Source organism: Pimephales promelas, chromosome 3, assembly GCF_988280905.1.
Source record: "Pimephales promelas chromosome 3, fPimPro1.hap1.1, whole genome shotgun sequence".
NCBI classification, from domain to species: domain Eukaryota; kingdom Metazoa; phylum Chordata; class Actinopteri; order Cypriniformes; family Leuciscidae; genus Pimephales; species Pimephales promelas.
The window spans coordinates 20,883,794-20,900,425 of NC_142771.1; the positions used below are offsets into that span (position 1 = coordinate 20,883,794).

The 16,632-nt window shown below is 39.8% G+C and overlaps 1 long non-coding RNA gene across 1 annotated transcript in view; it reads left to right on the forward strand.

Annotated features, from left to right (window-relative positions):
• The first annotated feature begins 248 nt into the window (after positions 1–248).
• The window catches only part of LOC148982008 (uncharacterized), a 38,702-nt gene continuing 22,318 nt past the window's right edge, over positions 249–16,632 (forward strand). The window contains exon 1 of the long non-coding RNA XR_016150668.1: positions 249–993. This is a non-coding gene — a long non-coding RNA (uncharacterized LOC148982008). The remainder of the gene's footprint in view (positions 994–16,632) is intronic.

The following is a 16,632-nucleotide window of genomic DNA, read 5'->3' on the forward strand; positions in this document are numbered from 1 at the left end:
AAATAAAGGTCCTAAAAGGGCTTTTCACAGTGATGCCATACGAACCATTTTTGGTTCCCAGAAGAACCTTTCAGTGAACAGTTCCATTTTTTTCTTACTCTGAATGAGTGAATAACATTTTAATAATCTAAAGAACCCATGGATAAAGGTTCTTCTAAGAGAAAGGTTCTTCTTCATAAAGATTCCATGGATGTTAAAGGTTCTTCATGGAACCATCAATCTCATAAAGATAGACCTTATGTCTTTTGACTTCCAGTCTGTATTTTCACAGCGATCTTGCATAGGTATGAATGAACTACTCGTAAAAAAATTCCCGGTTGACATTTGTTAAGACATCTGCTTTACAATGCTTATGATAAACATTACAATGCTCATGATAACTTCTGTTAAGTCTACAATAAATCCACTTCACCAGCTAGTTACTCCTCGACAGCGATGCCATAGAAATATACAGAGCGACCGCAAAAACGGAAGTTCAAAGACAATATTCTAAAAATGACGGCGCGCACGTTTCTCGGGTGCATAAGGTCTATAGTTCCAGGAATTAAACTGCAGATTTATACAAACCTGTTTTATACACTTTACTTTACAGGGTTGGAGATGTTCACTGCATGATTTAACCATGGTAATTTAACCAGGTTAAATTATATTTCCGATGTCTTATAAAATGAACCTAAGCCATTTCATAGCTTTTGTTTTTGCTTTCTTGTCCCTGAATCTTTTCCTCATGAGATCAACCAAATGAAATACGAAAAGGATACGAAATGTTGAACCTTATAACCACTGTGTTCCCTGTTTAGTTGGTCAGGATACACGTTCTAAAGACTATCAGCAATAAGACTTCTTTCAATACTGATTTTAACGCCTCAGTCTTTGCCCGCATCTCAGCTTGGAGTCGCTCTGGAGAAAGCAGATGTCTGAAAGTGGTCTCAGAGGCTGATGATGGAGAGGATCCAGGTTCTGTACGAGCCCCAGGGACACCAGACTAATTCGGTGAGTCCCTCTGAATAATGACTGCGGGCACACAGGGTTGACTGAGAGGAATTGGAACATTTGCCAGTACTAGTTATATAGTACTGGGGCTGCAGACTTCTACAAGGAGGGTTAATTACAAGCACATAGATAAAAGCTAATAAATCCAGCAACATAATGGAAAGAGCAAGGGACCAATCCCACCCCTCATTCATCTCCTGCCATTTAAAGAGGCTCGACTCCACGCTGTGAGTGAGAGACCATATAGCGGCTTTATGAGTTCAAAGGCGAGTTTGAAATAATCGTGACAGCGTGCACAACTTCAAGGGCATTTTCTGTCAATCAACTGCAGCTTGCAACATAATAAACTGTGGGCTATAATGTCTTTCAAGCCGCAGACCAAAACTTGCATCAGCCTGAATCAATAAATCAGCTGTTGTCCAGTAAATCCTTCAGCAGCCGAATTAAGGGCTGTAACTTATGAACGCTTCATACTGACCCAACTGATGGATCTGAGCTTACCAGATAAACACTGCAGTAGGTCAGTGCAAATCAAGTGTCATTACAGTCCAGATTGCTGGAGGCTGAGGTACTGCTCACATTTGGCCTCCCAGCCACTGGTGTTTGTTATAAAAAGGCCACTGCTCACTGGTTTGGACAAGAGATATCACACCACAAGTGAGAGAGGGAAACTCAGTGGGCAGTGGGTGATATGTGCTTCACAGTCGTACATTTGTATGACACACATATCGCAAAATTTAAATACAGTCTAATTGAAAATAATATAATATTAAATATATCAAATATTATCATTCCAAAACTGTGGGGTTGGTAAGATTTTTTTTTTTTAATTACATTTTAATAAACTTTTTAAAAAAGAATAATGTTAATAAAGTTAATAATGTAAGAAATGTATAATAAATAAAAATGTAATTACATTGTAATAAAAGTATAATAACATGGTAATGTAAAATTACATAGTAAAAAAAACATAATTACGTTGTAAAAAATGTGTAATTGCTTTGTATTAAACGTATAATTACATTGTATGAAATGTATAAGACTAATAAATTAATTCATTTTTTTACAATGCTTTTTTTGAAAAAGAATCGCTACTTTTCAAAATGAATCACAACTTTTCCAAAAAGAATCGCTACTTTTTTCAAAAAGAATTGGTATTTTTTTTCAAAAAAAGAATTGCTACTTTTCAAAACGAATCGCTACTTTTTCAAAATGAATCTCTTCTATATAAAAAGAAGAATCACTACTTTTTCAAAAAGAATCGCAATTCACACATTTACACCATCATTTTCTTCATTTAGTGGTTATTACAAGTTTGCTTGCAAACATCCCTTTGCGGCCTCTCAGTTAGATGATCTTAGTGGCCCCTCTCCATCACAGGTCCAGACACATTTACATCTCATTTCATAAAGTGGAACACTTCCCATTTAACAAAGATATACATTAAAATATATATGTGGAAAATGCATTATGCAGCCATTATGCCATACTGAGACATCTGGCTGCAGGCTTTGTGACTCCATGGGGATGTGCAGCCAGGCCTCGAGTGAGAAACAGCAGAGCTTTTCCTGTTTCCTACAGTAATGAGCATTTCTGCACTTTCACTTTGAAAGTAGTAGTTCAGCTTTGGCAATCAGGCACCTACAAATACCACCATGTCATTTATAAACTAGTGCCACTGTGTGACAAAATGCAGAGACTTTGCAGAACAAGCTGCTTTTGTTGTTGTTTCTAGAATATATCGGCGTAATTTGCCACCTTAACACTTGTCTTTAGGTGCCATGAGATAAACAGGGAACCGTTCTCAATGTTGCTTCTCAGGGCTGGCAGAGCGAGGCATTGCGGTTAATACCTTATTTAATATGCCAGCACGCCAGTGTGTGCCCTGATATCTCTCTAATTGATGCTGCCGTGTGATGCCACATTTGCTCTGTTGATAAATTGTTAAATAAGCAGGGCTCTCCATTGGCCCCACCTCTCTCATCTCGGGCTTTGTTTGTGTGCCAAGTGAAAGCTGGGCTCTGACAGGCGTTCTGTTGGGGGATTTGAGTTTGTGCATGGCTGGTCAACCTTATTTGTATTGTTTGTCACGAAGACACTGTTGTTCTAAGGCTCTGCAGGGAGTTTGCTCGGCCTCTATCTCCACTCTGTCCTTTATCTCTCTATTCACACACTTCCACAGAGCACGCAGCCAGAGCTGAGATCCACTGTCTGTTGGCTCCGTGATGATATTGTTAGGGATTGTGGAAACCAGTGTTGGAGGAAGTACTGAACTGAAGCTCAGTACTTAAGTAAAAGTACAAATAACCAGATAAATATTTACTTTAGTAAAAGTAGAAGTAACACAATGACAACCATAGTTAAGTAAAAAGTAAAAAGTACCTGATTTTAAATTTACTTTAAGTATTAAAAGTAAAACTACTTGCATAATTTATTTTCTTAATGTCTATTTTCTAATGATTAATAAAACATTTAATTCTAACTCATTCAACCTAATACTCCTATAATGATGTTCAATAATGATGGAAAAAAATGTCACCATTTCTGAAACAAACTTGCAATTAGGCAATATACACATCATGCTTATCCTAATAACTATGGCAGTAAACACGATTAATTTATGGTGTAATTCTGAACCTCTTGGCTTGCCATAATCCTAACCAAACGTATATTACACACAGTGCGTTTCCTATGCATGTAAAAACGAATTATCGCGAATAAATTGCACTATGAATGCACCATTTAGCACCACGAGACGCATGTAGTGTGACCGGGTTGATATATCTAGAGCCTCCATTTTTGCACTCAGGTCTAAGTCCTATGGCCCTCTATCAGAATCCAGAGTTTCAAGAAGATCAGAAGATGATCAAGATCAAGAAATTCAAAATTTCGACCAAAAAAAAATCCAAAAAAACGACAGTGTTACCCCTGTCGTTTTTTTTTTTTGTGCGAAAAAATAAGTTTCTCCAATCTTCTTGAAACTCTAGATACTGATAGAAGGCGATGGGACTTGGACTTGAGTGCAAAAATGGAGGCTCTAGAACCTTCCAGAGCTGAGATATTGAGATCCCACGTAGCATTTATGCCATTATAAATATCTCAATATCTCAGCTCTGGAAGGGTCTAGAGCCTCCATTTTTGCACTCAGGTCTAAGTCCCATCGCCCTCTATCAGAATCCAGAGTTTCAAGAAGATTACAGGAAATTATTTTTTCGCAAAAAAAAACAAAAAAACGAAAGGGGTGACACTGTCGTTTTTTTTGGGGGGTCAAATTTTGTAATTTCTCTGATCTTCTTGAAACTCTGGATTCTGATAGAGGACCATGGGACTTGGACCTGAGTGCAAAAATGGAGACTCTAGACCCTTCCAGAGCTGAGATATTGAGATATTTATAATGGCATACATGCTACGTGGGATCTCAATATCTCAGCTCTGGAAGGGTCTAGAGCCTCCGTGTTTGCACTCAAGTCCAAGTCCCTTCGCCCTCTATCAGAATCCAGAGTTTCAAGAAGATTGCTGGAAATAATTTTTTCACAAAAAAAACAAAAAAAAACAAAAACAAAAAAAAAACGAAAGGGGTAACACTGTCGGGTTTTTTTTTCGTCAAAATGTTGAGTTTCTCTGATCTTCTTGAAACTCTGGATTCTGAGAGAGGGCCATGGGACTTGGACCTGAGTGTAAAAATGGAGGCTCTAGACCCTTCCAGAGCTGAGATATTGAGATATTTATAATGGCATAAATGCTATGTGGGATCTCAATATCTCAGCTCTGGAAGGGTCTAGAGCCTCCGTTTTTGCACTCAAGTCCAAGTCCCTTCGCCCTCTATCAGAATCCAGAGTTTCAAGAAGATTGCAGGAAATTATTTTTTCGCCTAAAAAAAAAAAAAAAACGAAAGGGGTAAGTAACACTGTCGTTTTTTTTTTTTTGGGTCAAAATTTTGAGTTACTCTGATCTTCTTGAAACTCTGGATTCTGATAGAGGACCATGGGACTTGGACCTGAGTGCAAAAATGGAGGCTCTAAACCCTTCCAGAGCTGAGATATTTGAGATATTTATAATGTTATAAATGCTACGTGGGATCTGAATATCTCAGCTCTGGAAGGGTCTAGAGCCTCCGTTTTTGCACTCAAGTCCAAGTCCCATAGCCCTCTATACACTCTAAAAAATGCTGGGTTGTTTTAACCCAATTTTGGGTCAAATATGGACAAACCCAAAATGCTGGGTTAAAAATGTAATGTAAAAATTTAACCCAACGGCTGGGTTAGTCCATATTTGACCCAAAGTTGGGTTAAAACAACCCAGCATTTTTTAGAGTATAAGAATCCAGAGTTTCAAGAAGATTGCAGGAAATTATTTTTTCGCAAAAAAAAAACAAAAAAAAAAAACGAAAGGGGTAACACTGTCGTTTTTTTTTTGGGTCAAAATGTTGAGTTTCTCTGATCTTCTTGAAACTCTGGATTCTGATAGAGGACCATGGGACTTGGACCTGAGTGCAAAAATGGAGGCTCTAAACCCTTCCAGAGTTGAGATATTGAGATATTTATAATGGCATAAATGCTATGTGGGATCTGAATATCTCAGCTCTGGAAGGGTCTAGAGCCTCCATTTTTGCACTCAGGTCCAAGTCCCATGGTCCTCTATCAGAATCCAGAGTGTCAAGAAGATTGCAGGTAATTATTTTTTCGCAAAAAAAAAAAACAAAAACGAAAGGGGTAACACTGTCGGTTTTTGGGGGGGGGTCAAAATTTTTAATTCTTCTGATCTTCTTGAAACTCTGGATTCTGATAGAGGGCGATGGGACTTGGACCTGAGTGCAAAAATGGAGGCTCTAGACCCTTCCAGAGCTGAGATATTGAGATATTTATAATGGCATAAATGCTACGTGAGATCTCAATATCTCAGCTCTGGAAGGGTCTAGAGCCTCCATTTTTGCACTCAGGTCCAAGTCCCATAGTCCTCTATCAGAATCCAGAGTTTCAAGAAGATCAAAAGAAAATCAAAATTTTGACCCAAAAAAAAAAACCGACAGTGTTACCCCTTTCGGTTTTTTTTTTGTGCGAAAAAATAATTTCCTGCAATCTTCTTGAAACTCTGGATTTTGATAGAGGGCGATGAGACTTAGACCTGAGTGCAAAAATGGAGGCTTTAGACCCTTCCAGAGCTGAGATATCGAAACTCAAAATTTCGACCAGAAAAAAAAACGACAGTTATACCCCTTACGGTTTTTTTTTTTGAGCAAAAAATTAAGTTTCCCCAATCTTCTCAAAACTCTGGATTCTTATAGAGGGCCATGAGACTTAGACCTGAGTGCAACAATGGAGGCTCTAGACCCTTCCAGAGCTGAGATATCGAAACTCAAAATTTCGACCAGAAAAAAAAACCGACAGTGTTACCCCTTACGTTTTTTTTGGGGGGGGCGAAAAATTAAGTTTCCCCAATCTTCTCAAAACTCTGGATTTTGATAGAGGGCCATGAGACTTAGACCTGAGTGCAACAATGGAGGCTCTAGACCCTTCCAGAGCTGAGATATCGAAACTCAAAATTTCGACCAGAAAAAAAAACGACAGTGTTACCCCTTACGTTTTTTTTGGGGGGCGAAAAATTAAGTTTCCCCAATCTTCTCAAAACTCTGGATTTTGATAGAGGGCCATGAGACTTAGACCTGAGTGCAAAAATTGAGGCTTTAGACCCTTCCAGAGCTGAGATATCGAAACTCAAAATTTCGACCAGAAAAAAAAAACGACAGTGTTACCCCTTACGTTTTTTTTTTTGGGCAAAAAATTAAGTTTCCCCAATCTTCTCAAAACTCTGGATTCTTATAGAGGGCCATGAGACTTAGACCTGAGTGCAACAATGGAGGCTCTCGACCCTTCCAGAGCTGAGATATCGAAACTCAAAATTTCGACCAGAAAAAAAAACGACAGTGTTACCCCTTACGTTTTTTTTTTTGGGGCGAAAAATTAAGTTTCCCCAATCTTCTCAAAACTCTGGATTTTGATAGAGGGCCATGAGACTTAGACCTGAGTGCAAAATGGAGGCTCTAGACCCTTCCAGAGCTGAGATATTGAAACTCAAAATTTCGACCAGAAAAAAAAAACGACAGTGTAACCCCTTATGTTTTTTTGGGGGGGCGAAAAATTAAGTTTCCCCAATCTTCTCAAAACTCTGGATTTTGATAGAGGGCCATGAGACTTAGACCTGAGTGCAAAAATGGAGGCTCTAGACCCTTCCAGAGCTGAGATATCGAAACTCAAAATTTCGACCAGAAAAAAAAACGACAGTGTTACCCCTTACGGTTTTTTTTTTGGGGGCGAAAAATTAAGTTTCCCCAATCTTCTCAAAACTCTGGATTTTGATAGAGGGCCATGAGACTTAGACCTGAGTGCAAAAATGGAGGCTTTAGACCCTTCCAGAGCTGAGATATCGAAACTCAAAATTTCGACCAGAAAAAAAAAACGACAGTGTTACCCCTTACGTTTTTTTTTGGGGGGGGGGGCGAAAAATTAAGTTTCCCCAATCTTCTCAAACTCTGGATTTTGATAGAGGGCCATGAGACTTAGACCTGAGTGCAAAAATGGAGGCTCTGGACCCTTCCAGAGCTGAGATATCGAAACTCAAAATTTTGACCAGAAAAAAAAACGACAGTGTTACCCCTTACGTTTTTTTTTTTGTTGCGAAAAATTAAGTTTCCCCAATCTTCTCAAAACTCTGGATTTTGATAGAGGGCCATGAGACTTAGACCTGAGTGCAAAATGGAGGCTCTAGACCCTTCCAGAGCTGAGATATCGAAACTCAAGATTTCGACCAGAAAAAAAAACGACAGTGTAACCCCTTACGTTTTTTTGGGGGGGGGCGAAAAATTAAGTTTCCCTAATCTTCTCAAAACTCTGGATTTTTATAGAGGGCCATGAGACTTAGACCTGAGTGCAAAAATGGAGGCTCTGGACCCTTCCAGAGCTGAGATATCGAAACTCAAAATTTTGACCAGAAAAAAAACGACAGTGTTACCCCTTACGTTTTTTTTTTTGGGCAAAAAATTAAGATTCCCCAATCTTCTCAAAACTCTGGATTCTTATAGAGGGCCATGAGACTTAGACCTAAGTGCAACAATGGAGGCTCTAGACCCTTCCAGAGCTGAGATATCGAAACTCAAAATTTCGACCAGAAAAAAAAAACGACAGTGTTACCCCTTACGTTTTTTTTTTTGGGGGCGAAAAATTAAGTTTCCCCAATCTTCTCAAAACTCTGGATTTTGATAGAGGGCCATGAGACTTAGACCTGAGTGCAACAATGGAGGCTCTAGACCCTTCCAGAGCTGAGATATCGAAACTCAAAATTTCGACCAGAAAAAAAAAACGACAGTGTTACCCCTTACGTTTTTTTTGGGGGGCGAAAAATTAAGTTTCCCCAATCTTCTCAAAACTCTGGATTTTGATAGAGGGCCATGAGACTTAGACCTGAGTGCAAAAATGGAGGCTTTAGACCCTTCCAGAGCTGAGATATCGAAACTCAAAATTTCGACCAGAAAAAAAAAACGACAGTGTTACCCCTTACGTTTTTTTTTTTTGGGCAAAAAAATAAGTTTCCCCAATCTTCTCAAAACTCTGGATTCTTATAGAGGGCCATGAGACTTAGACCTGAGTGCAACAATGGAGGCTCTAGACCCTTCCAGAGCTGAGATATCGAAACTCAAAATTTCGACCAGAAAAAAAACGACAGTGTTACCCCTTACGTTTTTTTTTTTGGGGGCGAAAAATTAAGTTTCCCCAATCTTCTCAAAACTCTGGATTTTGATAGAGGGCCATGAGACTTAGACCTGAGTGCAAAAATTGAGGCTTTAGACCCTTCCAGAGCTGAGATATCGAAACTCAAAATTTCGACCAGAAAAAAAAAAACGACAGTGTTACCCCTTACGTTTTTTTGGGGGGGGGGGCGAAAAATTAAGTTTCCCTAATCTTCTCAAACTCTGGATTTTGATAGAGGGCCATGAGACTTAGACCTGAGTGCAAAAATGGAGGCTCTGGACCCTTCCAGAGCTGAGATATCGAAACTCAAAATTTTGACCAGAAAAAAAAAACGACAGTGTTACCCCTTACGTTTTTTTTTTTGGGGCGAAAAATTAAGATTCCCCAATCTTCTCAAAACTCTGGATTCTTATAGAGGGCCATGAGACTTAGACCTAAGTGCAACAATGGAGGCTCTAGACCCTTCCAGAGCTGAGATATCGAAACTCAAAATTTCGACCAGAAAAAAAAAACGACAGTGTAACCCCTTACGTTTTTTTTGGGGGGCGAAAAATTAAGTTTCCCCAATCTTCTCAAAACTCTGGTTTCTGATAGAGGGCCATGAGACTTAGACCTGAGTGCAAAAATGGAGGCTTTAGACCCTTCCAGAGCTGAGATATCGAATCTCAAAATTTCGACCAGAAAAAAAAACGACAGTGTTACCCCTTACGTTTTTTTTTTGGGGCGAAAAATTAAGTTTCCCCAATCTTCTCAAAACTCTGGATTTTGATAGAGGGCCATGAGACTTAGACCTGAGTGCAACAATGGAGGCTCTAGACCCTTCCAGAGCTGAGATATCGAAACTCAAAATTTCGACCAGAAAAAAAAACGACAGTGTTACCCCTTACGTTTTTTTTGGGGGGCGAAAAATTAAGTTTCCCCAATCTTCTCAAAACTCTGGATTTTGATAGAGGGCCATGAGACTTAGACCTGAGTGCAAAAATTGAGGCTTTAGACCCTTCCAGAGCTGAGATATCGAAACTCAAAAATTTCGACCAGAAAAAAAAACGACAGTGTTACCCCTTACGTTTTTTTTTTTGGGCAAAAATTAAGTTTCCCCAATCTTCTCAAAACTCTGGATTCTTATAGAGGGCCATGAGACTTAGACCTGAGTGCAACAATGGAGGCTTTAGACCCTTCCAGAGCTGAGATATCGAAACTCAAAATTTCGACCAGAAAAAAAAACGACAGTGTTACCCCTTACGTTTTTTTTGGGGGGCGAAAAATTAAGTTTCCCCAATCTTCTCAAAACTCTGGATTTTGATAGAGGGCCATGAGACTTAGACCTGAGTGCAAAAATTGAGGCTCTGGACCCTTCCAGAGCTGAGATATCGAAACTCAAAATTTTGACCAGAAAAAAAAACGACAGTGTTACCCCTTACGTTTTTTTTTTTGGGGCGAAAAATTAAGTTTCCCCAATCTTCTCAAAACTCTGGATTTTGATAGAGGGCCATGAGACTTAGACCTGAGTGCAAAATGGAGGGTCTAGACCCTTCCAGAGCTGAGATATTGAAACTCAAAATTTCGACCAGAAAAAAAAAACGACAGTGTAACCCCTTATGTTTTTTTGGGGGGGCGAAAAATTAAGTTTCCCCAATCTTCTCACAACTCTGGATTTTGATAGAGGGCCATGAGACTTAGACCTGAGTGCAAAAATGGAGGCTCTAGACCCTTTCAGAGCTGAGATATCGAAACTCAAAATTTCGACCAGAAAAAAAAACGACAGTGTTACCCCTTACGTTTTTTTTGGGGGGGCGAAAAATTAAGTTTCCCCAATCTTCTCAAAACTCTGGATTTTGATAGAGGGCCATGAGACTTAGACCTGCAAAAATGGAGGCTTTAGACCCTTCCAGAGCTGAGATATCGAAACTCAAAATTTCGACCAGAAAAAAAAACGACAGTGTTACCCCTTACGTTTTTTTTGGGGGGGGCGAAAAATTAAGTTTCCCCAATCTTCTCAAACTCTGGATTTTGATAGAGGGCCATGAGACTTAGACCTGAGTGCAAAATGGAGGCTCTAGACCCTTCCAGAGCTGAGATATTGAAACTCAAAATTTCGACCAGAAAAAAAAAACGACAGTGTAACCCCTTATGTTTTTTTTGGGGGGCGAAAAATTAAGTTTCCCCAATCTTCTCACAACTCTGGATTTTGATAGAGGGCCATGAGACTTAGACCTGAGTGCAAAAATGGAGGCTCTAGACCCTTCCAGAGCTGAGATATCGAAACTCAAAATTTCGACCAGAAAAAAAAACGACAGTGTTACCCCTTACGTTTTTTTTGGGGGGGCGAAAAATTAAGTTTCCCCAATCTTCTCAAAACTCTGGATTTTGATAGAGGGCCATGAGACTTAGACCTGAGTGCAAAAATGGAGGCTCTGGACCCTTCCAGAGCTGAGATATCGAAACTCAAAATTTTGACCAGAAAAAAAAACGACAGTGTTACCCCTTACGTTTTTTTTTTTTGGGGCGAAAAATTAAGTTTCCCCAATCTTCTCAAAACTCTGGATTTTGATAGAGGGCCATGAGACTTAGACCTGAGTGCAAAATGGAGGCTCTAGACCCTTCCAGAGCTGAGATATCGAAACTCAAGATTTCGACCAGAAAAAAAAACGACAGTGTAACCCCTTACGTTTTTTTGGGGGGGCGAAAAATTAAGTTTCCCTAATCTTCTCAAAACTCTGGATTTTTATAGAGGGCCATGAGACTTAGACCTGAGTGCAAAAATGGAGGCTCTGGACCCTTCCAGAGCTGAGATATCGAAACTCAAAATTTTGACCAGAAAAAAAAAACGACAGTGTTACCCCTTACATTTTTTTTTGGGGGGCGAAAAATTAAGTATCCCCAATCTTATCAAAACTCTGGATTCTGATAGAGGGCCATGAGACTTAGACCTGAGTGCAAAAATGGAGGCTTTAGACCCTTCCAGAGCTGAGATATCGAAACTCAAAATTTCGACCAGAAAAAAAACGACAGTGTTACCCCTTACGTTTTTTTTTTTGGGGCGAAAAATTAAGTTTCCCCAATCTTCTCAAAACTCTGGATTTTGATAGAGGGCCATGAGACTTAGACCTGAGTGCAAAAATGGAGGCTCTGGACCCTTCCAGAGCTGAGATATCGAAACTCAAAATTTTGACCAGAAAAAAAAAACGACAGTGTTACCCCTTACGTTTTTTTTTGTTGCGAAAAATTAAGTTTCCCCAATCTTCTCAAAACTCTGGATTTTGATAGAGGGCCATGAGACTTAGACCTGAGTGCAACAATGGAGGCTCTAGACCCTTCCAGAGCTGAGATATCGAAACTCAAGATTTCGACCAGAAAAAAAAAAACGACAGTGTAACCCCTTACTTTTTTTGGGGGGGGCGAAAAATTAAGTTTCCCTAATCTTCTCAAAACTCTGGATTTTTATAGAGGGCCATGAGACTTAGACCTGAGTGCAAAAATGGAGGCTCTGGACCCTTCCAGAGCTGAGATATCGAAACTCAAAATTTTGACCAGAAAAAAAAAACGACAGTGTTACCCCTTACGTTTTTTTTGGGGGGGGCGAAAAATTAAGTATCCCCAATCTTCTCAAAACTCTGGATTCTGATAGAGGGCCATGAGACTTAGACCTGAGTGCAAAAATGGAGGCTTTAGACCCTTCCAGAGCTGAGATATCGAAACTCAAAATTTCCACCAGAAAAAAAACGACAGTGTTACCCCTTACGTTTTTTTTTTTTTGGGGCGAAAAATTAAGTTTCCCCAATCTTCTCAAAACTCTGGATTTTGATAGAGGGCCATGAGACTTAGACCTGAGTGCAAAAATTGAGGCTTTAGACCCTTCCAGAGCTGAGATATCGAAACTCAAAATTTCGACCAGAAAAAAAAAAACGACAGTGTTACCCCTTACGTTTTTTTTTTGGGCAAAAAATTAAGATTCCCCAATCTTCTCAAAACTCTGGATTTTGATAGAGGGCCATGAGACTTAGACCTGAGTGCAAAATTTGAGGCTTTAGACCCTTCCAGAGCTGAGATATCGAAACTCAAAATTTCGACCAGAAAAAAAAACGACAGTGTTACCCCTTACGTTTTTTTTGGGGGGCGAAAAATTAAGTTTCCCCAATCTTCTCAAAACTCTGGATTTTGATAGAGGGCCATGAGACTTAGACCTGAGTGCAACAATGGAGGCTCTAGACCCTTCCAGAGCTGAGATATCGAAACTCAAAATTTCGACCAGAAAAAAAAAACGACAGTGTTACCCCTTACGGTTTTTTTTGGGGGGCGAAAAATTAAGTTTCCCCAATCTTCTCAAAACTCTGGATTTTGATAGAAGGCCATGAGACTTAGACCTGAGTGCAAAAATGGAGGCTTTAGACCCTTCCAGAGCTGAGATATCGAAACTCAAAATTTCGACCAGAAAAAAAAAACGACAGTGTTACCCCTTACGTTTTTTTTGGGGGGCGAAAAATTAAGTTTCCCCAATCTTCTCAAAACTCTGGATTTTGATAGAGGGCCATGAGACTTAGACCTGAGTGCAACAATGGAGGCTCTAGACCCTTCCAGAGCTGAGATATCGAAACTCAAAATTTCGACCAGAAAAAAAAACGACAGTGTTACCCCTTACGTTTTTTTTGGGGGGCGAAAAATTAAGTTTCCCCAATCTTCTCAAAACTCTGGATTTTGATAGAGGGCCATGAGACTTAGACCTGAGTGCAAAAATTGAGGCTTTAGACCCTTCCAGAGCTGAGATATCGAAACTCAAAAATTTCGACCAGAAAAAAAAAAACGACAGTGTTACCCCTTACGTTTTTTTTTTGGGGCAAAAATTAAGTTTCCCCAATCTTCTCAAAACTCTGGATTCTTATAGAGGGCCATGAGACTTAGACCTGAGTGCAACAATGGAGGCTCTAGACCCTTCCAGAGCTGAGATATCGAAACTCAAAATCTCGACCAGAAAAAAAAACGACAGTGTTACCCCTTACGTTTTATTTGGGGGGGGGCGAAAAATTAAGTTTCCCCAATCTTCTCAAAACTCTGGATTTTGATAGAGGGCCATGAGACTTAGACCTGAGTGCAAAAATTGAGGCTTTAGACCCTTCCAGAGCTGAGATATCGAAACTAAAAATTTCGACCAGAAAAAAAAAACGACAGTGTTACCCCTTACGTTTTTTTTGGGGGCGAAAAATTAAGTTTCCCCAATCTTCTCAAAACTCTGGATTTTGATAGAGGGCCATGAGACTTAGACCTAAGTGCAAAAATGGAGGCTCTGGACCCTTCCAGAGCTGAGATATCGAAACTCAAAATTTTGACCAGAAAAAAAACGACAGTGTTACCCCTTACGTTTTTTTTTTTGGGGCGAAAAATTAAGTTTCCCCAATCTTCTCAAAACTCTGGATTTTGATAGAGGGCCATGAGACTTAGACCTGAGTGCAAAATGGAGGCTCTAGACCCTTCCAGAGCTGAGATATTGAAACTCAAAATTTCCACCAGAAAAAAAAAAACGACAGTGTAACCCCTTATGTTTTTTTTGGGGGGCGAAAAATTAAGTTTCCCCAATCTTCTCACAACTCTGGATTTTGATAGAGGGCCATGAGACTTAGACCTGAGTGCAAAAATGGAGGCTCTAGACCCTTCCAGAGCTGAGATATCGAAACTCAAAATTTCGACCAGAAAAAAAAACGACAGTGTTACCCCTTACGTTTTTTTTTGGGGGGCGAAAAATTAAGTTTCCCCAATCTTCTCAAAACTCTGGATTTTGATAGAGGGCCATGAGACTTAGACCTGAGTGCAAAAATGGAGGCTTTAGACCCTTCCAGAGCTGAGAAATCGAAACTCAAAACTTCGACCAGAAAAAAAAACGACAGTGTTACCCCTTACGTTTTTTTTTGGGGGGGGGGCGAAAAATTAAGTTTCCCCAATCTTCTCAAACTCTGGATTTTGATAGAGGGCCATGAGACTTAGACCTGAGTGCAAAAATGGAGGCTCTGGACCCTTCCAGAGCTGAGATATCGAAACTCAAAATTTTGACCAGAAAAAAAAACGACAGTGTTACCCCTTACGTTTTTTTTTGTTGCGAAAAATTAAGTTTCCCCAATCTTCTCAAAACTCTGGATTTTGATAGAGGGCCATGAGACTTAGACCTGAGTGCAAAATGGAGGCTCTAGACCCTTCCAGAGCTGAGATATCGAAACTCAAGATTTCGACCAGAAAAAAAAACGACAGTGTAACCCCTTACGTTTTTTTGGGGGGGCGAAAAATTAAGTTTCCCTAATCTTCTCAAAACTCTGGATTTTTATAGAGGGCCATGAGACTTAGACCTGAGTGCAAAAATGGAGGCTCTGGACCCTTCCAGAGCTGAGATATCGAAACTCAAAATTTTGACCAGAAAAAAAAAACGACAGTGTTACCCCTTACATTTTTTTTTGGGGGGCGAAAAATTAAGTATCCCCAATCTTATCAAAACTCTGGATTCTGATAGAGGGCCATGAGACTTAGACCTGAGTGCAAAAATGGAGGCTTTAGACCCTTCCAGAGCTGAGATATCGAAACTCAAAATTTCGACCAGAAAAAAAACGACAGTGTTACCCCTTACGTTTTTTTTTTTTGGGGCGAAAAATTAAGTTTCCCCAATCTTCTCAAAACTCTGGATTTTGATAGAGGGCCATGAGACTTAGACCTGAGTGCAAAAATGGAGGCTCTGGACCCTTCCAGAGCTGAGATATCGAAACTCAAAATTTTGACCAGAAAAAAAAACGACAGTGTTACCCCTTACGTTTTTTTTTGTTGCGAAAAATTAAGTTTCCCCAATCTTCTCAAAACTCTGGATTTTGATAGAGGGCCATGAGACTTAGACCTGAGTGAAAAATTTGAGTCTTTAGACCCTTCCAGAGCTGAGATATCGAAACTCAAAATTTCGACCAGAAAAAAAAAACGACAGTGTTACCCCTTACGTTTTTTTTGGGGGGCGAAAAATTAAGTTTCCCCAATCTTCTCAAAACTCTGGTTTCTTATAGAGGGCCATGAGACTTAGACCTGAGTGCAACAATGGAGGCTCTAGACCTTTCCAGAGCTGAGATATCGAAACTCAAAATTTCGACCAGAAAAAAAACGACAGTGTTACCCCTTACGTTTTTTTTGGGGGGGCAGAAAATTAAGTTTCCCAAATCTTCTCAAAACTCTGGATTTTGATAGAGGGCCATGAGACTTAGACCTGAGTGCAACAATGGAGGCTCTAGACCCTTCCAGAGCTGAGATATCGAAACTCAAAATTTCGACCAGAAAAAAAAAACGACAGTGTTACCCCTTACGGTTTTTTTTGGGGGGCGAAAAATTAAGTTTCCCCAATCTTCTCAAAACTCTGGATTTTGATAGAAGGCCATGAGACTTAGACCTGAGTGCAAAAATGGAGGCTTTAGACCCTTCCAGAGCTGAGATATCGAAACTCAAAATTTCGACCAGAAAAAAAAACGACAGTGTTACCCCTTACGTTTTTTTTGGGGGGCGAAAAATTAAGTTTCCCCAATCTTCTCAAAACTCTGGATTTTGATAGAGGGCCATGAGACTTAGACCTGAGTGCAACAATGGAGGCTCTAGACCCTTCCAGAGCTGAGATATCGAAACTCAAGATTTCGACCAGAAAAAAAAAACGACAGTGTAACCCCTTACTTTTTTTGGGGGGGGGCGAAAAATTAAGTTTCCCTAATCTTCTCAAAACTCTGGATTTTTATAGAGGGCCATGAGACTTAGACCTGAGTGCAAAAATGGAGGCTCTGGACCCTTCCAGAGCTGAGATATCGAAACTCAAAATTTTGACCAGAAAAAAAAACGACAGTGTTACCCCTTACGTTTTTTTTTGGGGGGCGAAAAATTAAGTATCCCC